The sequence below is a fragment of the Hibiscus syriacus genome, unplaced genomic scaffold (assembly GCF_006381635.1).
Source record: "Hibiscus syriacus cultivar Baekdansim isolate YM2019G1 unplaced genomic scaffold, ASM638163v2 tig00117034_pilon, whole genome shotgun sequence".
Lineage (NCBI taxonomy): Eukaryota > Viridiplantae > Streptophyta > Magnoliopsida > Malvales > Malvaceae > Hibiscus > Hibiscus syriacus.
The window spans coordinates 13,459,835-13,483,523 of record NW_024063533.1 but is presented as its reverse complement, the minus strand read 5'-3'; the positions used below and the strand labels follow the sequence as shown (position 1 = coordinate 13,483,523).

Genomic DNA, 23,689 nt, shown 5'->3' with positions numbered 1-23,689 from the left:
GACGTCCTAGTTGCAATGAAAAGGAAAACATGATAATATGGCTCCAACCAACCCTCCTAGTCACGATGAAAAGTCAAATTGGAGTGCGAAGATTAATCTCCCTCACAAGAACTTGAAAGATCTCTAGGAGAAGAAGCTTTGAAGGCACAAGGCAATCAACACTTGCAAAAATGAACTCTCGTTGTATTATTAATCAAAGAAATCTGATTTAGAAAGTTGAATGAAGCCTCCTTTATATAAGGGCAGAGTTCTAAAGGTCCTAAATAACTAATGAATAAAATAATAATAAACTAAACATGTATCAACTCTAATTCCTAATAAAATAATAATAACTAAAAGTAATATTTTAACCCAACCAAATTCCTAATAAAATAATAAATCTAATCCTAAAAGATAATGCATCATCCTATATTAAATTATATTACAAATAATCAATATAAATATTGAAAATTCGTAATATTTACAAAATCATGTATTAATCTCGTATAGGAATTTCTGCATGCACTATCTTCACTAAAATGAACGTATCTTGAGTTCCCGTAATATGATTGATGGGATTCAAGAACTGCTGGAAATATAAGAGAATGACGATTGTATCTCCAGAAGACATGTTGACCAAATAAGATCAGTATCCCATTCAAAAAGTCGTCACAAATCTGCTGCTATTCTGATCTTCTTTTCCAAAGTTTGGACGAGTGGATCATTTGAAAGAGTTATTACTTCTTCCTTTGATGTGATCCTTGTGATGCCTGTATCATCCTCCCTTTCTTCAAAAAGATTCAACCTCGAATCTGAAATATTAAAGGGAGCAACATTAGAATTGTTTAATTATTCATTCACATTATGCTTAGCAAATATATATGTTTTGAATCTTCGAGACTTTGTTCTTCTAATAGGTTCGATTAGAAACATTAGTCCAAAGAATCATGTATCATGGAATCTGGTGCATGTATCATTCCCCCACTCCTAAAAGGATTCGTCCTCGAATCTAAAAATATGAGAGAAAGAGAATTAGACATGTTGAAAGAAAAACTTTTGAAACATTTACCAGGATCAATGTGATGTGTCTTTAAGCATTTTAATCGAGGTTTCTTCTTTGTAGGAACTTATTTGTTGTAGTCTTGAAATAATTTTTTGCATACAAGTCTTGTAATATGATGTTTAGGTTAAAATTCAACATGGCGTCGACCACTGTTGGCTTTCTGTATGATTGGTTCAGATAATTTCTCCATGATTTTATTTGTCTGTGGCGAGAATGAGTGTTTAAAAACCTTGTCAACTAGTTTGTTAAAGTAATCCCTTAAGTCTACTAAGTGTGCTTCATGAATTAATAATTCTCAAGAGGAGATTTGTTGATTGTAGAACCTATTTGGTTGGCAAGGAAACTCATATACAAGTTAAAGCTCATTAAAAGCACTTTTAAAAGTATGGGTAGAAATATCATAAATATTCAAGTTATAGTGATATACATATTTGATATGTTCAATTCTTGGAATAGTAGTATGTGATTGATAAGTAAGAGTATACCTTCGTGGTAGTGCATCGTTTACTATGTTTTGCTTACCTTGGTCTTTGGAATTTCGTAAATCATGACTCTTCATAGATATGGCATAATGATTAGGGCTTTCAGGTGGTAACCTATCAAGAGGGTCACCTAGCACTATTCGACAACTCTTAGCGATGGAAGATGGTGTGGGCCAGTCTCGTGTTGATTTAAAATTTTCATCATTTACATGGATTCCCTGTGCACGAACTATAAAGCCTGTGGTGTTCAAATCCTGTTTCGTCATTAAGATGGCATCACGACTAAGGCTTTCCTGGATGTAGCCTTTTTGTAACAAATCTAACTCTTTTGTTTCTTCGAGATTATATGTTTGACGAGGTATGATTGAACCTTGAATTAGATTGGTTTGGTGTTATTTTCCTCTTTCCAGTGGTAATCCGTCATGTGGATCACCTAAAACTTCTTGAAAATCCTGTAACAAAGATGAAAACACGCTAGGTAAATCCTTGTTAATGTTAGAAATCGGAACAATTGATTCCCGAAAGCGAACAAGGATACAAGGTTGTTTGTAAAGAAGGTTCTCTTTCAATTCTTTTGTGCTCACACATAGATTTTGAGTCACTCTTTTCTTCTAACAATTAGGTTCACTCACCTCCCATGGGTCATTATTCTTTTGACTTTTGTAACTAGTGACCTCTTTTGCTTTTGCCTCTTTCTCAGCTTTTTTTGTTTTCCCTACCTGAGAGGGAAGTGGTGTCGGGTTAATGAACGTTTCTCTTGTTTAAGAATCAAACCTAGAAAGCTCTAGACTCGATGAAGAACAAAGGGGGATGAATAAGGGAATATGGTGGCAGTAACTAGGATTTTTTAGGGTTTCTTTGAGCTGCTGGAAACAAGGTAAGAAACAAGATAAAAAAAGATAAATAAATTGAAAATAAAGTATGATAACCAAGACATCAAAAGATTTTACTTATGAAGGTGAAGGGTAAAGATGATAATGATGAGGATGAATTTGTGGAAAATAGATGGAGAAGTGTCATATCGAGCCCTCATAGTCGTAATGAAAAGGAAAAAATGATAATATGGCTTAACCAACCCTCCTAGTCATGATGAAAAGGCAAATTGGAGTGTGAAAATTAATCTCCCTCACAAGAACTTGAAAGAACTCCTGGAGAAAAAGCTTCGAAGGCACAAGGCAATCAGCACTATTCGGTAACTCTTGGCGATGGAAGATGGTGTGGGCCAGTCTCATGTTGCTTTAAATATTTCACCATTTACATGGATTCCCTGTGCACGAACTATAAAGCCTGTGGTGTTCAAATCATGTTTCTTCATTAAGATGGCATCACGACTAAGGCTTTCCTAGATGTAGCCTTTTTGTAACAAATCTAACTCTTTTGTTTCTTCGAGATTGTATGTTTGACGAGGTATGATTGAGCCTTGAATTAGATTGGTTTGGTGTTGTTTTCATCTTGCCAGTGGTAATCCGTCAGGTGGATCACCTAACACTTCTTGAAAATCCTGTAACAAAGATAAAAACACTCTAGGTAAATCCTTGTTAATGTTAGAAATCAGAACAATTGATTCCCGAAAGTGAACAAGGATACAAGGTTGTTTCTAAAGAAGGTTTTCTTTCAATTCTTTTGTGCTCACACATAGATTTTGAGTCACTCTTTTCTTCTCACAATTAGGTTTACTCACATCCCATGGGTCATTATTCTTTTGACTTTTGTAACTAGGGACCTCTTTTGCTTTTGCCTCTTTCTCAGCTTTTTTTGCTTTCCCTACCTGAGAGGGAAGTGGTGTCGGGTTAATGAAAGTTGCTCTTGTTGAAGAATCAAACCTAGAAAGCTCTAGACTCGATGAAGAACAAAGGGGGATGAATAAGGGAATATGGTGGTAACAACTAGGATTCTTTAGGGTTTCTTTGAGGAGTTGGAAACAAGGTAAGAAACAAGATTAAAACAAGATAAACAAAAGATAAATAAATTGAAAATAAAGTATGATAACAAAGAAATCAAAAGATTTCACTTATGAAGGTGACTGGTAAATATGATAACGGTGAGGATGGATTTGTGGAAAATAGATGGATAAGTGTCATATTGAGCCCTCCTAGTCACAATGAAAAGGCAAAAATGATAATATGGCTCTAACCAACCCTCCTAGTCATGATGAAAAGGCAAATTGGAGTATGAAGATTAATCTCCCTCACAAGAACTTGAAAGAACTCCTAGAGAAGAAGCTTCGAAGGCACAAGGCTATCAACACTTACAAAAACTAACTCTCATTGTATTATTAATCAAAGAAACCTGATTTAAAAAGTTGAATGACTAAAGGCCCTAAATAAGTAATGAATAAAATAATAACAAACAAACATGTCTTGACTCTAATACCTAATAAAATAATGATAACTAAAATTAATGTTTTAACTCAACCTTAATTCCTAATAAAATAATAAATCTAATCCTAAAAGATAATGCATCATCATATATTAAATTATATTACAAATAATCAATATAAATATTGAAAATTCGTAATATTTACAAAATCACTTATTAATCTCGTATAGAAATCTCTGTATGCACTATCTTCACTAAAATGAACGTATATTGAGTTCCTGTTATCGGATTGATGCAATTCAAGAACAGTTGGAAAGATAAGAGATAGAAAGTTGTATCTCCGGGAGACATGTTAACCAAATAAGATCAGGATCCAATTCAAAATCTCATCGTAAGTCTGCTCCTGTTCTGATCTTCTTTTCCAAAGCTTGGACGAGTGGATCATTTGGAAGAGTTATTACTTCTTCCTTTGATGTGAGCCTTGTGATGCATGTATCATCCTGCCTTTATTTAAAAAGATTCAACCTCGAATCTGAAATGTTAAAGGGAGAAACATTAGAATCGTTTAATGATTCATTCACATTATGCTTACACGAATAGATATGCTTTGAATCTTTGAGACTTTATTCTTCTAATAGGTTCGAGTAGAAAAATTAGTCCAAAGAAGCATGTATTATGGACTCTGGTGCATGTATCATTCCCTCACTCCTCAAAAGGATTTGTCCTCGAATCTGAAAATCTGAGAAAACTAGAATTAGATGTGTTGAAAGGGAAACTTGTGATACATTTACCAGGATTAATGCGATGTGTCTTTATGCGTTTTAGTCGAGGTTTCTTCTTTGTATGAAATGATTTCTTGTAGTCATGAAATCCTCTTTTTTATACAAGTCTTGTAATATTATGTTTAGGTTGAAATTCAACATGGCGCTGACCACTGTTGCCTTTTTGTATGATTGCATCAGATAATTTCTCGATGGTTTTATTCATGTGTGGCAAGAATGAGTGTTTAAAAAGCATGTTAACTTATTTGTTGAAGTAATCCCTTAAGTATCCTAAGTGTGGTTCATAAATTAAGAATTCTTGGTAGGAGATTTGTGGATTGCAGAGCCTGTTTAATTGGAAAAGAAACTCATATACAAGATAAAGCTCATTAAAAGCACTTTTAAATGTATGGGTAGAAATATCAGAAATATTTGAGTTATCGTGATATACATCTTTGATATGTTTAATTCTAGGAATAGTAGTATGCTTAAGAGTATACCTTTATGGCAGTGCATCATCTACTATGTTTTGTTTACCTCGGTCTGTTACGCACTTAAAGAAGTTGTGTTTAGTATGGATGACAACTTCAAGAGTCTTACCTTGTAAAAAGGAGAAGAAGTATGTTACAATATCATTAAAATGAGTAATAAAATACTTACCTTTGGACTCTCGTAAATCATGACTATTCATTGATATGACATATTGATCAGGGCTTTCAGGTGGTAACCCGTCAGGAGGGTCACCTAGCACTATTCGACAACTCTTAGTGATGAAAGATGGCGTGGGCCAGTCTCGTGTTACTTTTACTTTCTCCTCATTTACATGGATTCCATGTGCACAAACTATAAAGCATGTGGAGTTGTTTAAGTCATGTTTCGTCATTAAGATAGTATCACGACTAAGGTTTTCATGGATATAGCATTTTTGTAACACATCTAACTCTTTGGTTTCTTCAAGATTGTATGTTTGACGAGGTATGATAAAACCTTGAATTAGATTGATTTGGTGTTGTTTCCTCTTTTCATTTGTAATTCGTTAGGTAGATCACCTAACACTTCTCGAAAATCCTGTAAAAGAGATGAAAACACACTAGGCAAATCCTTGTTAATGTTAGAAATCAAAACAATTGATTGACTAAAGTGAACAGGGATGCAAGGTTGTTTGTAATGAAGGTTCTCTCTCAATTCTTTTGTGCTTACACATAGATTTTGAGTCACTATTTTCTTCTCACATTTAGGTTCACTCACCTCCATAGGTCATTATTCTTTTGGCTTTTGTAACTGGTGACCTCTTTTACTTTTGCTTTTGCTTCTTTCTCAGCTTTTTCTTTTTCTTGATTTCTCTACCTCCTCACAAATTATCATTTGATCTTTAGGGGATGGAAGTGTGTCATTCTTTGTTGGTCGTTCTTTCTCTTTGTCAAGTTTGTCATCTCTTGGCTTTTTTTACAGAAGATAGAGTAGAAGATGAGGAAGGATTTGAAGGATTACCTTGGTAAAAAGATAAACTACCTTGGTAATGTTCTCTGAATCGGAATCTCCATTGGATTTGTGCTTCAATTTTCGTTGCTTTATTCAGTGCGTCTTCAAGGTTTTCGTACCCATGGAGGTCAAGAAGATCAGTGATGTTTGAGTTTAAGCCGACGACTAATCTTGACACGGTGACCTCTTCTTTTTTCGGTTCTGTTAGCCCTATTGAGTAAGGACTGCATCTCCTTGTAGTAGTCTTCAACTGAACTTCTACCATTTCGAAGTCGGTGTAGTCGTAGTTGAACTTCTCGCATATAATTTTTTGGTAGGAATCGCTTTCTCATAGTTTGTTTGAGGTCGGTCCAAGAAGTGATTGCTTGAATTTGGATGTTCTCGATCTTTTTCCTTGTTTGCATCCACCAAGTTCAAGCATATTTTTCGAATTGCATGGTGATGAGGGGAACTTGTTAAGCTTAGGGGCAGTCATGGTATGAGAACATGAGATCAATTTTACCTTCCCAATTGATATACCTTTCTGGATCGTTGTCTCCTTTGAAAGACGGTGATAACTTCATAAAAAGACTCAATTTCTAGTCTTTTCACTTAAGTTATTGCTCGTCTAAACAAAGTATGCATTGCATTTTTAATTGCATATAGGTTATATTAGCATGTGGTGGATAAGTTTTGCTTAGGCAAGATTTATTTGGCTTGACTGATGCTGCTGAGGAGAAAGGGTTGTTTGAGTTGTGTTTTTGCAGGAATTCTACAGAGGAAGAACATTTCAGTCGTGACAATGAAAAGTTGCAAAGGTCAACGGAACAGAAGAGAACGTGAAGAGTAGATTTATCTCGCCAAGGCAAGATATATATGAAGAAGTCTGAAGTGGGTGTGGCGAAACCGCCTATGTCACATGCCAGTTGGATGACCTACTTTATGTGCAAGCAAGCCTTGATTGTTTTAACAGCCGGTAGTCACCTTTCCTTTCTAAGCTTGGGAAATTAACAACGGCTAATTAAAGAAACTCCAAAATCATGCAAAGCCCTAAGAGATTTTTCCTTATAAATATTCAGACGTAGCCGTAAAAAGTAGAGGAGGCAAGAAAGAAGAAGAGATAAGAGCTTTACCTAAGGCGAGAGCAAGCAACTGCAGTTCTTTCCCACCGTCTACCCACCAATCTTCCTTGGTGTCCTCCATAGCTAGACGATAGTAGAGCTGTGATCAGTCCTCGAGAGAGGGTGATCACGAAGGTAGGCGTGGTGCTGATCAGGATTGTTGCGACAGAGCCCCCAGTTTTGGGAGTCGTTCTTCCTTTATTCTTAATTCTTATTTTATTTGGGGTTGTATTAAACAGTTAAATCTTGGATGATCTTTGATAACACCATGATACTTTACTTGGTGTTAAACTTTATTTTGCCTAAACAATATTTTTATGTTTATGAATTATCAATTATGTTTGCTTATGATTATTTTGCTCATAGTTTAAATATTTTGCCTTAACATTGTAAGAGCATCGAGTGATAGCCTTTTGTCTAGATAGTGATTTTTAGATTTGAGAGAATTAAGATAGATCAATGTGAGCAAAGGAATGAATCCATGATGGTGAAGTTCTAACTTGTCTACCTTAGAGATAAGGAGTGAGTTTCAAGCGAATAAAAGGGATAATTGCTAGAGTAGGTTAAGACAACGTTTATAGTTAACGCCGAAAGGTATTACAATAGCAACCGTCCAAGAATACCTAGTAATCCTGTCAGGCAGCTTAGTGAGGTATAATAATTCATTCATAACTTAGAATAATTGTTGTCAAGACAATAGTTTAGCATCAGTGCTCTGTGACACGTCTGAATATGAGAGGTTGTTTGCATTATATTTAAACCAATACGTTTTTGTTTTGTTTTATCTATTTGCATATTTCCTTTATCTCGACTACATTATTCTAAAATCATTGAATCATTCTTCTTAGTTTATTCATGTTAGTTCTTAGTTCAAATACTTAGTAGGATTTAGTTTGTGACATTAGTTCTAGTTGTGGTGAAAATATATTTCTAATCCAATCCCTGTGGAGACGATACTCAATCACTACTATATTACTTGCATTGATTGTGTATACTTGCACATATTTGCTTGTCTTAGCATATACATTTACAAGCGATCAAGTTTTTGGCGCCGTTGCCGAGGATTGGCAGTTGGCGAATATTTTTTGCCATAACAAGTTCTTTTTGTCACTTTATATTTATTTAGTCTAACCTGGTTTTTTTTCTTTTATAGGTTTTTATTATTGCATGACATTGAGATCTACTGGTAAACCTTTGGAACCATCTGACACAGAAGTTGAGCAATCGTTAAGACAAAGGTTACGTGCCCAAAGAACCAGAGAACATTTGAATCAAATACAAAACGACATGGGAGATCTAGGAGACCCAGATACAACGATTAATCTCCAAGTTGCAAGACCAAGAGCGATACGAGATCATTTGAACCCAATTCTCGATGACCTCAATCCTAGCATAGTGGCACTCGAGATACAAGCCATTCATTTCAAACTTAAACCAGTGATGTTTAGTACGTTGAACTCTATCGGCCAATTTGGTGGTACACCCAATGAAGATACTAGACAACATATATGTGCTTTCCTTGAAGTATACGATTCATTTCGACAACAAGGAGCTCAAATTGAAGTTTTTTCCTTACTCCTTACGTGATAAAGCAAGAGCTTGGCTCAGCGGAGTTCCTTCCAGATCAATGGAGTCATGGGCAGATTTATGCAAGAGTTTCCTACTCCGATATAATCCACCCAATATGAATACACAGCTTCGAAACAACATCTCAAGTTTTCGCCAAGGAGATGATGAATCAATGTACGAATATTGGGATAGGTATAAAAGTTTACTTCCCAAATGTGTTAACCATGGATTTCATGATTGGACGCAAGTGGTGATGTTTTATAATGGAGTCAAAGCACCAACTCGAATGATGCTAGATGCCTCAGCGAATGGCACCTTACTAGACAAATTACCCGAGGAAGCTTTTGACATTCTCGACAAAATAGTAAATAATGACTATCAATTTCCAGGTGCAAGATTGGGAACCAGAAAAAAAACCCCTGGAGCATATGAATTAGAGAGTAAAGATTCAGTAGTAGCTCAACTTTCTGCCATAACCAACATGTTGGAAAATTTGCAACGTCCAAATGAGGTAAGAGAATTCAAAGCAACCAATAATGTGTGCCTGTTCTATCATGGCAACCATCATGAGAGCGAATGTCCTGAGTCAACCAATTTTGTGGGCAACTACAATCGGAACAACAATAATCCCTAATCAAACACGTACAATCCTAGTTAGAGACAACACCCAAATTTCCCATGGAATAATCAAGGAAGCAACAATCAAGCCGCAAATTACAGGCCACAACAAAATAATTCCGACCATCAACATTTTCAAAATCAGTATCATCAGCAGCCCTGACAGAACAATAAAGGTAAAGCTTCTTCCTCTAACACTTATTCCAATACTAACTCCTTGGAATTATCTTTGCAGGAATTTATGGCCTCGACAAAGATTTCATGGCTTTTACAAAGACCTTAATGCACGAACATTCTGCAACAATTAAAAATCAAGAAAATTTCTTACAAAGCCAAGTAACACTATTGCAAAGCCCCACACAGAAATCTACCTAGTGACACTGAAGTCACTAAGCATCATGGGAAGGAGCAAAGCAATGTACTAATGCTAAGGAGTGGAAAACAAGTCGACCAAGATGACAAGTTTGGGGGAGATCACCTGAACAAGTCTTGCCAAGGCATAACACAACCTGATCAATCTGAGAATGTTGAACGAGAGCAAGTGCCTGAAGAGAATGAAAGAAGTGAAGGCTCGGAAAAGCATCAACCAGATAACAAGAAATTCATGGTCACAGCTAGCGATTCCTCAGCACCATCAGCAGTAGATGTGAGACCTCCACCACCGTTCCCTCAATAGTTAAAGAAGTATGATGATGACATGCAGTTCAAGAAATTTGTTGATGTTCTGGATCAGTTGTGTATCAATGCGCCCCTACTTGAAGCCATTGAGAAAATGCCTTCCAATGCCAAGTTTTTAAAAGAAATTGTTACAAAGAAAAGGAAGGTAAAACGTGTCGCCATGGCAATAGAAATCTGCTCAGCATTGAGCAAACTCCCACCAAAGAAAAAAGACCCTGACAGCTTTGTGATACCATGTTACATTGGTAATGACTTTATAGGACGATCTCTTATTGATTTGGGATCAAGTGTAAACTTGATACCAAAGTCCATATTCATGAAACTAGACGGATATCACTCCCATCCCACATCAGTCATCCTCGGTCTTATGTGCGACCCGAGGGCAGAATTAAAGACGTTGTAGTAAAGGTGGATAAATTTTTATTTCCAGTTGATTTTCTCATCCTGGATTACGAAGCCGATGAAAATGCACCAATCATTTTAGGATGCCCATTCTTAGCCACCGACAGAAATTTAATAGATTGTGAAAAGGGAGAATTCACCATGAGAATGGGAGAGCAAAGAGTCACGATCAATGTATTCAACTCTATGAAATACACGGATGATCCAGAGAAATGCCAATGCATTAATAAGATTGAAGAAAAGGCAATCCTTGAATGGGGTGAATCCCTAAGGCTCAATGAATACAGTACTTTGTACCATGAACCTACAACCGAGATGCATGAAGTAGAAAACTTTGGCCGAGACGAATTATTTTCATAAGACAATTCTGACAATTATGGCCCCAACCATAGAAATCTGAGCAATGAACACCCTAAAAGTTATACCAAGGCAAGATGCGAAGGAAAGACAAATGACCAATTGAGATTTCTTCGTAGGTCAGGTAAGAAATTTGAACCTTTAGATTATGATGGAGTTAAGCCTCAAGAGTGATCTTCACAATATGCACCGAAATTGGAACTTAAAACTTTTCCATCACATTTGAAATATAGGTTATTGAATAGTTTATTGAATGTTTTGTCACATCACAGGAAAACTATAGGTTGGACGGTGGCAAATTTAAAGGAAATTAGTTTGGTCATATGCATGCACAAAATCAATCTCGATGATAGCCACAGCACCTCGATAAAACCCTAAAGACGGCTTAACCCGATCATGAAGAAGGTAGTCATGAAAGAAATAATAAAATGGTTGGATGCAGGAGTAATTTATCTTATATCCGATAGTTCATGGGTTAGCCCAGTACAATGCGTATAAAAGAAAGGTGGTGTGGTTGTGGTCAAAAGCGAGCATGATGAGTTACTCACCATGAGAACAGTCACGGACTGGCGTATATGCATGGACTACAGGAAGCTCAGCAAAGCCATAAAAAAGGATCATTTTCCCCTCCATTTTATCGATCAAATATTGGATAGATTAGCAGGAAAACATTTTATTGCTTCCTCGATGGATACTCGGGATATAACCAAATTGCCATAGAACCCGAGGACCAAGAAAAGATAACATTCACATGCCCGTATGGTACCTATGCATTTCAACGAATGTCGTTTGGACTGTGTAATGCTCCAGTTATATTCCAAAGATGTATGATGGAATTCTTTTCAGATATGGCGGAAGAGTGCATGGAAATATTTATGGACGACTTCTCCATTTCGGGTGATGAATTTGATAGATGTCTCGGCAATTTATCCAAGGTGTTACAACGATGTGAAGAAGCTAACCTAGTACTGAATTGGGAAAAATGCCATTTTATGGTAACCGAAGGAATAGTGTTGAGTCACAAAATTCCATGCCATGGCATCGAAGTCGACAAAGCCAAGGTGGATGAAATTGAAAATCTTTCCCACCTACTAATGTGCGAGGTGTATGTAGTTTCCTTGGACATGCAGGATTCTACAGGCGGTTCATAAAAGACTTATCTCAAATCTCTGACCCTTATGTCTTTTGCTTCAAAAAAATCATCCATTTGAATTTACTAATGATTGTTTGAATGCCTTCATATATTTGAAGAAAAAGATTTCGACAACACCAATTATTATCCCATCAGACTGGAACGAACCATTTGAGATCATGTGCGACGCTAGTGACCATGCAGTCAGAGTAGTGCTAGGGCAACAAAAAAGTAAAATTTTCATGTTATCTATTATGCAAGCCGAACTCTTAATGATGCACAAGTGAACTATACCACCACTGAAAAAGAGCTATTAGTAGTAGTATTTGCATTCGATAAGTTTAGGCCATATCTAATAGGCACTAAGGTAATTGTGCACATAGATCACTCAACCATTAAATATTTGATTAATAAAAAAGATGCAAAGCTTAGACTAATTCGGTGGATATTATTACTGCAAGATTTTGATTTAGAGATCAATGATAGAAAAGGTATAGAGAATCAAGTGTCAGACCATTTTTCTAGGCTAGATAACATATCTGATTGTCCTGACATTAAATAAATTAAAGAGGATTTCCCTGATGAGAAAATATTATTTGTCACGGCTACACCATGGTATGCTGACATAGTTAATTTTCTTGTTAGTGGTATTGTTCCTCTTGATTTATCTAGCCAGGGCAAAAGGAAATTTTAACATGATGTGCGACACTACTTCTGGGACGAACTATTTTTATTCAAGCAATGTGGAGATCAAATAATCTGAAGATGCATTCCAGAAGAAGAGCATCAAGATATCCTACACCAATGCCACTCGTCACCATATGGAGGGCATTTTGGTGGAGTGAGAACAGCAACAAAAGTGCTCCAGTCCGGATTTTATTGGCCAAACCTGTTCAGAGATGCACATGAATTCTATAAGTCATGTGATAGATGCCAACGAACAGGAAACATCTCGAAACGGCATGAGATGCCATGGAAAAACATTATGGAAATTGAACTTTTCGATGTATGGGGAATAGATTTCATGGGACCTTTTTCAACATCATTCAGAGATATGTACATTCTCTTGGCAGTGGATTACGTATCAAAATGGGTTGAAGCTATTGCAACACCTAAGAACGATTTCAAGACGGTGTTGAAGTTTATGCACAAAAATATATTCACCCGTTTTGGAACACCACGAGCTATCATTAGCGATGAAGGCACACATTTCGATAATAAATTTATTTCCAAGGCACTGAAAAGATATGGAGTACGACATAGAATCGCTATGGCGTATCACCCAAAGACGAATGGACAAGCCGAAGTGTCTAACCGAGAAATCAAGCAGATCCTTGAGAAAGTGCTCAACCCAAGTCGAAAAGATTGGTCGCCGAAGCTAGATGAAGCACTATGGGCTTATTGCACAACATTCAAGACACTGCTGGGAATGTCCCATTCAAGCTGGTCTACGGGAAGGAATGTCATTTACCAGTTGAACTTGAACAAAAAGCTTATTGGGCCATCAAAAAGATAAACATGGATGCTCAACTTGCTGGATAAAGAAGACTCTTGGAGCTGAACGAGATGGATGAATTTAGAGGACATGCATACGAGAATGCCCGCCTTTACAAGGAGAAAACAAAACGATGGCATGACAGAAAAATATTGCCGAGGTAATTTTATTTTGGACAACAAGTACTGCTCTACAATTCACACCTTAAGTTATTCCCAGGCAATTTAAAATCGAGATGGTCAGGACCATTCATTGTTCACCAAGTCCATGAAAATGGAGCAATTGAAATCCAGAACCAAAATGATGGTTCTATATTTAAGGTTAACAGACATAGCCTCAAGGAGTACAAAGGAGCCCCAGTCATGCGTGACAAACCGGCATCGTTTGAACATGATGCCTAAGAGTTTGCTTTACTTAATTGAGCAAATATTTGTTGCCTAAGCAACGAAAATCTGAATTATGTACATAAATAAGTTAAGTTATTTTCTGCTTTAATCCATTTTATTTTATTATTTTCTTCTATCATATTGTAGGCAAGCAAGGAACACGTGGAAGCATGGGGAGTTGAAGCATGCATGAAGGAAAAAGGACAAACTAGGGCACAAGGTTTTGGTGGTAGAATAAAGGGGGAAAAAGCTTTTCTCCTCCTTTATGTCAAATAACATATTTCTCATTTAATGAGAAATCTTTTTCCCACCATGTAAAGACTAAAATACCCTGAAAACACCTATCACTTTCCAAGAAAAACTACCCATCCACCTCTTCTTCATCATTTTCCCCTCTTTCTCTATAAACGATAATTTTTTTTATTTCTCTCAAAATATCTCCCTATCGCCACCACTAAATTCAGCCAAGAAAAATGGTGAGACCAAGATCGGCCCCAGCCCCTAAACAGAGTTTCAAACATTTCCAAACAACCGAAGCAGAAGCACACTTCAAAACCATTCAGCAACGCCAAGTATATTTGGAAGATGGATTCATTTTTCCAGCCGAGGGCGACGAGCCGTTTGGACCCGAGGTGATGGACATCATAAAGAAGCATACCTGGGAGAAGTTTGCTCGAAATCCTAACACTGTAGCACCAGCAATGGTACGGGAGTTCTATGCAAATCTCGAGGACCCCTCCAACCACACAGTATATGTTCGAGGAAAACTCATTTTCTTGTCCCCCTCTGCACTCAACAAATACTTTAAGTTGGGGAAAGTGGATGACCAGTATAAGAGATTTGTGGCCGAAGCAGATCAAGAAACGTACAGCGGAGTTCTACAGGATTTATGCTTTGGGTGGGCCAAGTTCAAAGGGAATGCCCCCACAAGGAAACGAGTAGATCGGCGAGCCCTAAAATTGTAAGTGAAATTATGGAACCACTTTCTCAAAGGCAAGCTGATGCCAACGTCCCACAACACCACTTTCCTCGTCAAGCGACTGATGCTCTTGTACTCGATCATATATGGTAGGAAGATCGACATGGGCAAAATCATCTTTGAGCAGATCCATGACTGTGCCAAACGGAACCGGGGTAACCCACTATTTCCAAACCTTATAACCGCACTGTTCAAGAAGAAAAAGGTTCATGAGGAACCATTCGAAGATTTCATCAAACCCAAGGAGGGAATTACAAAGAAAAAGGCCCCGAGTTGATGAGTTTCAATAATGACGACCCGTAGGAAGGTCTAGAGCGAGCACAAAATCGGTTGCCGCAGCTAGAATGGCTGTTATGGTCACGCACACACGAGAGACGTGTGAAAAGATTGGATGCCTGGAGGACCACATGAAAATTTACTTCGAGTATGCCAAGGCAAGGGATATGTAACTCAACACCTTCATCAAGGAGTTGCTACCAACCATAATGATCAGACTGCCAACCTTTCCCAGTGTTATCCTCAACTACAATGCAGGAGGTATCACATTCCATGCCTCGACATCTTATGTCCCTCCAGAAATTCCACCAGAAGTTCCCACCGATGTGCCACCACTAGCAACCTATGTCCCACCAGTACCAGAAGAAGGCCAAGGTAACATAGAAGAGTTCCTCAGTTCCTCATCCTTCTTGACCACCGATAACAGCGATGATAATCCACCCCACTTCTTCACTTATGAAGATTTAACGCCAGCACCGAAGCAACCTGAGCATGATCATATTCCGACCCCGGTTCAATCAGCACCACCAGTCCCAACAGAAATTCCTAGTCCACCACCCGTCCCATCATAACAGACTCTTGCGACCGAGCAGTCCACTCCAGAACGTACCTCGTCTAGCAAGAAGCGCTACAAGAGAACAGAAAAATGTATACTTCAACCATCTCTCTCCCCCGCAGTAGTAGACTCCGGATCCAAGAGTCCCTCTCCTCCCAAACGACGCCGCACGAGGGCGTCCAGTCAAGCCACCCCACCAAAGTGAGTTATTCTTCTTAGTTATCATTTTTTTAATTTATTTTGCATCTGCATATAAAATCATATAATGTAGCTTTCATGCATTAGGGAGGTGTTATACCATTCTGCCATACTTTGTTAAATAGTAATTGATGTTTATTGGTTGAAAATTTTGGTTGTCATGACATAAGCAGGTTAAGATTATTGTTAGAAATGAATTAGGGATGCCCAATGATGAAAGTATAATTTTATTGCCTAGGCCAAAAATTATTGTTAAGACTGTTTAAAGAAGAGAACCAACCCTAGTCATGATTCTTTGAAATTTATAAACGCGATTGTAGGTTGCCTTTTCTCTAGGTAATCTGTAAAAATTTTAGGAAAGAACTTTCTAATTGTCGAGACTTTAAAAAATATTCTAAGGGTAAAGTAAAAACTCTCTAGTATTTAAAAACTTGAAAAACTCGAAAAACAAAAAGGGACACTCCTCTGTGCAAAGGCATGAACAAGAAAAACTCCAAAAGATATAAGAGTAGCCAAGGCATATGAGTGAATGAAAGTAGTCATAGCATGACTCTGCCCGACTAGCTTGGGGGTGGAAGGTATGCTCCCTTTCACCTAGAGTGTGGAACGGTATGTGTGATGAGCTGAGTCCCCTAAAAATGTGTAAATAAAGAGAATAAAAGTTGATAAATAACTAGGAGTATAAACCAAGCCTGATGAATAGTTTATTGCCTTGACAACCTAGAAGTGCTTACTTTAAGTTTTCTAATTACCTCTATGCATAGACTGGTTATAATCATGCACACACCATAGCAAAGGATCCTGACTAGGGAAGGGACTTAACTGATATGATTGTCGAACATGTTGAGGCCAAATATTTTTGCTGAGGGATAAAATCTTAAAGCTGATGATGTTCTTGATACTGCTTTGCCATGATAATTTTGATTTTCTTCTAGCTATTATCCATTGCTTGAGGACAAACAATAGCTTAAGTTTGGGGGTGTGATAACTATATAAAAAGACTCAATTTCTAGTCTTTTCACTTAAGTTATTGCTCGTCTAAACAAAGTATGGACTGCATTTTTAGTTGCATTTAGTTACATATAGGTTATATTAGCCTATGGTGGATAAGTTTTGCTTAGGCAAGATTTATTTGGCTTGACTGATGTTGTTGAGGAGAAAGGGTTGTTTGAGTTGTGTTTGTGCATGAATTCTACAGAGGAAGAACATTTCAGTCGTGACAATGAAAAGTTGCAAAGGTCAACGGAATAGAAAAGTACGTGAAGAGTAGATTTATCTCGCGAAGAAGTCTGAAGCAGGTGTGGCAAAACTGCCTATGTCACATGCCAACTGGATGACCTACTTCACATGCAAGCAAGCCTTGATTGTTCTGACAGCCACTAGCCACCTTTCCTTTTTAAGATTGGGAAATTAATAACGGCTAATTAAGGAAACTCCAAAAGCATGCAAAGCCCTAGGATATTTTTCCTTATAAATATTCAGCTGTAGCCGCAAAAAGAAGAGGAGGCAAGGAAGAAAAAGAGAGAAGAGCTTTACCTAAGGAGTGATCAAGCAACTGCAGTGCTTTCCCATCGTCTACCCACTAATCTTCCTTGGTGTCCTCCATAGCCAGACGATAGCAGAGCGGTGATCAGGCCTCGAGAGAGGGTGATCACCAAGGCAGGCGTGGTGCTAATCAGGATTGTCACGATAGAGCCCCCGGTTTTGGGAGTCGTCTTAATTCTTATTGTATTTGGGATTGTATTAAATGGTTAAATCTTGGATGATCTTTGATAACACCATGAATGTTTTACTTGGTGTTAAACTTTCTTTTGCCAAAATAATATTTTTTATGTTTATGAATGATGAATTATGTTTTCTTATGATTGTTTTGTTCATAATTTAAATATTTGTCCTTAACACTGTAAGAGCATCGAGAAATCGCCTGGGGTTTCGGTAAAACATGTCTTGGCATTGTGAGAGCATCGAGAGATAGCCTTTTGTCTAGATAGTGATTCTTAGATTCGATAGAATTAAGATAGATCAACGTGAGAAAATGAATGAATCTGGGATGGTGAAGTTCTAACTTGTCTACCTTAGAGATAAGGAGTGAGTTTCAAGCGACTAAAAGGGATAATTGCTAGAGTAGGTTAAGACAACGTCTATAGTTAATGCCGAGAGGTATTACCATAGCAACCGTCCAAGAATACCTAGCAATCCTGTCGGGCAACTTAGTGAGGCATAATAATTCATTCAGAACTTAGAATAATTGTTGTCAAGATAATAGTTTAGCATCAGTGCTCTGTGACACGTCTGAATATGAGAGGTTGTTTGCATTATATTTAAACCAATACTTTTTTTGTTTTATCTGTTTGCATATTTCCTTTGTCTCGACTACATTATTATGAAATCATTAAATCATTCTTCTTAGTTTATTCGTATTAGTTCTTAGTTCAAATACATAGTAGGATTTAGTTTGTGGCATTAGTACTAGTTGTGGTGAAAATATATTTCTAATCCAATCCCTGTGGAGATGATACTCACTTACTGCTATATTACTTGCATCGATTGTGTATAATTGCATAGATTTTCTTGCCTTAGCATATACATTTACAAGCGATCAGACGGGATCGTGAACTTTGGTTTTGCAAAGAGTTCGAGTGCTTAGAAACGTGGTTGTTCTTGCCTGGGTACCAAAAGTTTAACATTTTTGGTCTTGGAGTCTGGTTTGGTAGTTATAGTTGTGGTTCTTGTCGTTCTCTCATGGTTTAATCAAATCTTTCAAGCCATGAGTCGAGCAAGTGCGGCTAAGATAGCCATAAGTGTCTTATTGTTATTTTCGTCCATCTTGAAATCATAACACTCAAAAAAATTAAGTAAAATAAAAAATAAAAGAAAGAAACTTCAACAAAGCAAGAAACCTCACAATTCACTCCAAGAAAGTAACACAACGAGAGGCAAGTAAGCCAATCTTGTACTCTTTAAAACTCACTTTACCAAGTAGTCTTCCACAGTTCGTATCAGAGTTTGATTACTAGGAAAGGTGATAAGAAAAACTTAAAAGCTCTAAGAGGCCAAACAAAGGTTAGACTCCAAGAGAACGACAATGCAAAGAAGGAAGAAGTATGCAAACTCTTTATTCCTACTAACACAAGGAATATAATGTGTTAGATAACACAAAATAACAATAAAAAGGAAAAACAAAAGAACCTAAAACACTAAGAGTCAAAGAAAAAAGGAACCAAACCAGAAAACCTAGAAAACGCTGGATCAACTTGTTCAACATTTTTGAGGGGGTTACCGGTGTCCAAAAGTTTTGGAAAAATTCTTGAATGTATTTAGATGCGTAAAGAAACAACCTGTAAAATTTTAGAACCGACTCTGTTGAACTGTGAGTTCTCAAAAAATCTATTTTTCGTGATCGCTTTGTTTGAAGGCGTTCTTGATCTCCACAAATTCTTATTTGTTGTGTGAATGATCTTGAATATATGATGCTGCAATCTAGAAATTTTCACCACGAAATTCCTCTTGTATTTGAAACTTGAATGATGTATTTGAAGGCTCTAATAAACTCTGATTGGGGTAAAACTTGGACTGGAGATTACTCTTAGAATGAATATGATATTTGGAGAATATCAACCCTAAATTTTTTGTTTGCAATTTATTAATATTTTGTGACTTGAAACGATGAATCTTTTGCGAACTAGCTCCGTTGGGGCACCTTGACGGTTTTATGTGCAAGAACAAGCAAGATTGCTTGCTTCTGTCCAAGAATTGGCCCAAGTCTGATACCAATTGATAGGGAAGCGGTGGCGAGTTGATGAACGTTGCTTTTGTTAAAGAATCAAACCTAGAAAGCTCTAGACTCGATGAAAAATAAAAGGGGATGAATAAGGGAATATGGTGGCAGCAACTAAGATTCTTTAGGGTTTCTTTAAGTTACTGGAAACAAGGTAAGAAACAAGATTAAAACAAGATAAAGAAAAGATAAAGAAATTGAAAATAAAGTATGATAACAAAGAAATCAAAAGATCTCCCTTATTAAGGTGAACGGTAAAGATGAGGATGGATTTGTTGAAAATAGATGGATAAGTGTCCTATCGAGCCCTCCTAGTTGCAATGAAAAGGTAAACACGATAATATGGCTCTAACCAACCCTCTTAGTCGCGATGAAAAGGCAAATTGGAGTGTGAAGATTAATCTCCTTCACAAGAACTTGAAAGAACTCCCGGAGAAGAAGCTTCGAAGGCACAAAGCAATCAGCACTTGCAAAAACGAACTCTCGTTGTATTATTAATCAAAGAAATTTGATTTACAAAGGTGAATGAAGTCTCCTTTATATAGGGGTTGACTTCTAAAGGTCCTAAATAACTAATGAATAAAATAATAACAAACTAAACATGTTCCGACTCTAATTCCTAATAAAATAATAATAACTAAAATTAATGTTTTAACTCAGCCTTAATTCATAATAAAATAATAAATCTAATCCTAAAAGATAATGCATCATCCTATATTAAATTATATTACAAATAATCAATATAAATATTGAAATTCGTAATATTTACAAAATGACGTATTAATCTCGTATAGCAATTTCTGCATGCGCTGTCTTCACTAAAATGAACGCATCTTGAGTTCCCGATATTGGATTGATGCGATTCAGGAATCGTTGGAAACATAAGAGATAGAAAGTTGTATCTCCAGAAGCTATGTAGACAAAATAAGATAAATATCCCATTCAAAAAGTCATCGCAAGTCTGATGTTGTTATGGTCTTCTTTTCCAAGGCTTGGACGAGTGGATCATTTGGAAGAGTTATTACTTCTTCCTTTAATGTAATCCTTGTGATGCATGTATCATCCTCCCTTTCTTCAAAAAGATTAAACCTCGAATCTAAAAAATTAAAAGGAGAAACATTAGAATCATTTAATGATTCATTCACATTATTCTTACCAAATAGATATGCTTCGAATCTTCGAGACTTTGTTCTTCTAATAGGTTCGAGTAGAAACATTAGTCCAAAGAAGCATGTATTATGGACTCTGATGCATGTATCACTACCTTCTCAAAAATTATCATTTGATCTTTAGACGCTTGAAGTGTGACATTATTTGCTGGTCGTTCTTTCTCCTTGTCAGGTTTGTCATCTCTTGGCTTTTTCAAAAAAACATGGAGAGAAGACGAGGAAGGATTTTAAGGATTACCTTGGTAAGAGAATGAAGTACCTTGGTAATGTTCTCTGAATCAGAATCTCCTTTGGATTTGTGCTTTGATTATCATTGTTTTCTTTAGTGTATCTTTAAGGTTTTCGTACTCATGGAGGTCAAGAAGATCAGTGATGTTTGAGTTCAAGCCGACGACGAATCTTGACACGGTGACCTCTTCTTTTTCGGTTATGTTGGCCCTATTGAGTAAGGACTGCATCTCCTTGTAGTAGTCTTCAACTGAACTTCTACCTTGTCAGAGTCGGTGTAGTCGTAGTTTAACTTCTCGTGTATAATGTGTTGGTAGGAATCGCTTCCTCATGCTTTGTTTGAGGTCGGTCCAAGAAGTGATTGTTGGAATTTGGAAGTTTTGGATCATTTTCCTTGTTTGCATCCACCAAGTTCGAGCATGTCCTTCGAATTGCATAGTGATGAGGGGAACTTGTTTAGCTTGGGGGTAGTCATGGTATACGAACATGAGATCAACTTTTCCTTCCCAATCGATTTACCTATCTGGATCGTTGTCTCCTTTGAAAGACGGGATCATGAACTTTGGTTTTGCAACGAGTTCGGGTGCTTGGAAATGTGGTTGTTCTCTCCTGGGTACCAAAAGTTCAGCATTGTTTGGTTTTGGATTATGATTTGGTAGATCTAGTTGTGGTTCTTGTCATCCTCTCACGATATTGTTAAGTTCATCAAATTCAACTTGAGTCATTAGTCGTGCAAGTGCGGCTAAGATAGCCGTAAGTGTTTTGTTGTTATTGTCGCCCATCCTGAAAACATAACACTCAAAAGAAAATTTTAAAGTAAAATAAAAAGAAAAAAAAGAAAATTCAACAAAGCAAGAAACCTCACAAGTCACTCCAAGAAAGTAACACAATGAGAGGCAAGTAAGCCAATCTTGTACTCTTTAAAACTCACTTTACCAAGTAGTCTTCCACAGTTTGTATCGGAGTTTGATTACTAGCAAAGGCAATAAGAAAAATCTAACCAAGTAAACTCGAACAAAAGGTAGATATGAACAGATCTGATCGCATCAGCTAACAAATCACAAAAGGGGATAAAGCTATTGAAAGAATACCAATAAACCGCAAATCAGAATCAAACGACGTGAAAAATACTATCCACGAATGCAAATCGCACATCCAAATCCAATCCGATGGTCCAAAGAAGGGAAGATCTCAAATCTAACATTGAAAAAAATGATAAACGAAAATAATGGTTATATGACTGAAAATGAGTCATAAAGACAGAAAGAACATGTTATAAAGGCAGAGAAAGTGTGCCACAAAGGCAAATTTATTAAAAATATAAAACAAGAAAAAAAAATAAAGATACACTATAATAGAGCAAAGGAAAACAATGAATATTGGTTGTTGGCGACAAACACTAAGGTTAGTGCCATCACCGATCACAAAGAAAAAGAAAAAAAGAGACTAACAACTGTTAAAGAAAAATAGAGAAATAGGATAAACACTAAAGTTATAATTTGACCTAATAATCATTAAAGTTATATATATATATATATATATATATATATATATATATATATATATTGTTAAATAATTGTCTAGACATAGAAGGTGTACTTGAACAAAAGTAAATCTTCAGATTATCATACAGAACTTAATAGACGCATGTTTCTGGGGATTTAGAGATAAAGATTAAGGTGTTTATACCGGTAAAGTTGGTGAAACAAGAAAGATATGAATAACCCCACCTCTTAACATCCCACAATGATGAACTACTTATCGAACTGGAACTCGATGTCAATTCCAGCTTGTTGCCACCACGAAGTGCAACCGAATCGATGGCTTGAATTTGCTTCCACGAAGAGATCAGGCAGGTCAACCCACATACTGTGATCACTATCCACCAATTCTGAAAACGGGAAGCCTTGAGTTTCCAACGACATTGAGGTGGAGCTCGGGGACTGAGTCACATTTTGACTCGGTTCCTCCGTCTTCACTCGGAAGCTTTCTGCTTCATCCATCATGGCGTAGGCTGCTTTATTAGCATCTTCTTGAATGTCTCTACGGGAAGAAGTAGCAGGCCTGGAAGCTCATGAGCTGAGTCAGGAAAATTCAGGTAAGCCGATGAACCTTTAATGGCTAACGAGGCAACATCATGGGCTCGAGCTGCCATTTCTGCTGTAGGGAAAGTTCCTAGCCAAATCCTTGATGTCTTCCTCGGCTCACGTATTTCAGATACCCATTTCCCCCAACTTCGCATCCTCACTCCACGATAAGTTGGATGCCTATAAGCTTTACCCTTCTTCAAGCTTTTCTTATCATCATTCACCTTGCTTTCCACGAATGTCCACGGCCTTTTTCCACGGTTTGATCTATTCTTCCTCAACGATTGCTTAATGTACTTCAAATCCATAAATGCCCTGATGTCGTTTAAGCAAGTCTAGAGTTCAAGTATTTCTGTATAAAAAAGTCACTACTGTGAGACTCATTTACTAAAGTCAGTCGTGCAACCCGAATCAGTCCAGGTTAATCAGGACGAAGCTTTGAGAATATGGAGGGAAATAAAAAATAATATGGTGAAGAAACTACGAGTAAACTAAAACAACGTAATGACTGTATCTTCTATGATTGAGAGCTACTGAGTTTTTGTACTAGTTGGAAATAAGGCAACGAATAAATATACTTCTTCCTGCTTTTCCA

The 23,689-nt window shown here is 37.0% G+C and overlaps 1 pseudogene; it reads right to left on the bottom strand.

The window, feature by feature from the left end:
- Positions 1 to 22,761: 22,761 nt before the first annotated feature.
- LOC120196566 lies at positions 22,762 to 23,402 on the bottom strand (annotated as a pseudogene).
- Between the last annotated feature and the right edge of the window lie 287 nt (positions 23,403 to 23,689).